The following is a 2,559-nucleotide window of genomic DNA, read 5'->3' as shown; positions in this document are numbered from 1 at the left end:
TGGGTACTCAGTCTCATAGCTCTGGGCTTTATTTTTAATAGCACTTGTCATTCTTTGGAATGACTTTGTTTGCTTATTTGCTTATTATCTGTCCCCCTGTTCTCATCTGAACAATCTTGTCTGTCTGTCTTGTACCCCAATGAGTCTTTTGTGTCCGGAGCATGCCTGGCATGTAGTAAGCGTTCAGTAAGCATTTTGGTGAATGGATGAATGGTGGTTATGTGCTGTCAGTTCATAGCGACCCTGCATAGTGTTTCCAAGGCTGTAAGTCTTTATGGGAGCAGAAAGCCTCATCTTTCTTCTGCTGAATGGACGGTAATTTTGAATTGTTGACCTTGAGGTTAGCAGCCTGACTCACAACCACTACACTGCCAGAGTTCCTTTGGATAAATAATAACACTGAGACATATAAAGACAAATAGATGATTCAGTTGGGGACATAGTAGCAGTTAATAATTTGACAATGTGTGTGTGCAAAAAATAAATCAGAAGGGAAAAGACCAAATGAAAACTGGATTTTGCCTGTCATTTAGATAGTGGTGAGTTTGAGGGGCGGCGTTGGGTTTCTTGGACTGGGAGTGTTACATGCATGGAGACATGTGTGCACATATTTGCATGTATGTGCATTTCCTGTGAGGTAGCAATGTGACCTCTGGCAAGGTCTTTCACCCTGGGGCCTCAGTGTTCCACCTGTGGGGTCCACTGACTCAGAAGGCAGAAAGCTTGCTGTGGCCTCTGGAGGTCAGCCCGGGCCAGTGGCTGGAGAGTGGCAGGTAGCAGGGGGCTTTGCAGCCTGCCCGATGGCCTGCTGCGGTATTTATTGAAGTCTTCTTCCTTGCTGGCCGCTCCTCAGCTGCCCTCAGAGGTGAGGATCTCACCCAGGCAGGAGGGAGTGGTCCAGGGTCAGGAAATTGGCAGAAAAACCAGACACGAGCTCTGGTGCTGGGAGGTGGCTTACACCCCCAGTTGAGTCTCTTGGCTGCATCAGTAGCTTCAGTTTGATAAGCTTTAATTTGTATTTGTGTTCTTCAAAAACTTCTTTGCTGCATTTGTATTATTCCTTGAGCATTTTCTTTCAGTTGCTATAAAAGCATTGCCCTGAAATTAAAAACCAAATAGGTGCTATAAACTTCACCCTTCCTGGCCTCTTGTGAACATGTGGGCAGTAGAAGTATCTCTTTGACCTTAGTTTAACCTTTCTGTGCCTCAGTTTCCTCATTTGACAAACAAGGATGATGATAATTGTTTCCCCATATGGATGTTGCGTAGGTGACATGTATTCATGTTTGTTGAGGATTTAGAACAGTGCTTGGTACTTAGTAAATGCTGTGTGTTTGTTAAAGGAGCTCCGGTAGCGTAGTGGTATGAATGAGGCTGCAAACCGCAAGGTCAGCAGTTCGAAACTCCCAGCTGTTCCGCAGGAAAAAGATGAGGCTTTCTGTTCCTGTAAAGATTTATAGCCTTGGAAACCCTGTACAGGGTCGCTATGAGTTGGAACTGACTCCACGGCACATAACCACAACGACGATGTGTTTGTTAATAAAATGAAGAAATAGAAAAGAAACCCACTGAACTCACTGTTGCGTTGATTCTGACTCATAGTGACCCTCCCTGTAGGGCAAAATAGAACTGCTTCATAGGGTTTCTGAGACTGTAAATCTTTTTAGGAACAGTCAACCTCATCTGAGTTTGAACTGCCAACCTTGCAGTTAGCAATCTAATGCTTAACCCACTGAGCCACCAGAATTCCTTAATATAAAAGAAAGAGAACCAAAAAAACGCCACCATCGTGGCACAAAGAGGCAGCTGTAGAAGTCTGCCTTTAAAGTCAGAAATCAATAGTTCAAATCCCGGCTCTGCCCTTACTCCTCCTGTAACCAAGAACACGTGTGTGACTTGTCTAGGCCTCAGCTCCTCCATCTGTAAAATGGGGATATCATCTAAACTTCAGGGTACCGGTTGGGTAATGGCTATCGGTGGACATGGGGTCCTGGACACTGCTACAACACAGCCTGCCCGCTCATCTGTTTTCTCGGGGGAGGGGGAAGGGGGTTCTCAATGTTGTTAGGCAACCGTGGCTCCATGTTACTATTCAGTCTCTGTTTGTCACTTTTAATGGCTGCGTACTATTCCATCGAGCAGAAGTGCCACGCTTCCCTCTGTCGTCTCTATTATTTAGGGACATTTAGGCAGCTGCCAGGGTCTTGCTATAATCAATAACTCTGCAGGAAACAGCTCTGTGACCAGAGTGCTTCCCCTCTGATGAATGATTTCCTCACACTATCTCGGGAATGTTCATTGAGGCTACTTTATCAGAGAGGCTGAGGGATGGGGCTAGTGGCAGTGACTAAGAGACATAGGTCCCTTTAAGGGTGGTCTGACATCCTCCACCAGTGGTGACCGCATGGGTAGCTGGGCAGTAGGACACTCAGTGTGGCAGTGCTGAGTATGATGGGAAAGCAGGGCAGTTATGTGGCAGTTCTGAGCATGATGGGAAAACAGGGCAGTTGTGTGGCAGTGCTGAGCATGATGGGAAAACAGGGCAGTTGTGTGGCAGTG

This window comes from Chrysochloris asiatica, unplaced genomic scaffold (genome assembly GCF_000296735.1).
Source record: "Chrysochloris asiatica unplaced genomic scaffold, ChrAsi1.0 scaffold00092, whole genome shotgun sequence".
Classification (NCBI taxonomy): domain Eukaryota; kingdom Metazoa; phylum Chordata; class Mammalia; order Afrosoricida; family Chrysochloridae; genus Chrysochloris; species Chrysochloris asiatica.
Note: the sequence above shows the minus strand (reverse complement) of the source record.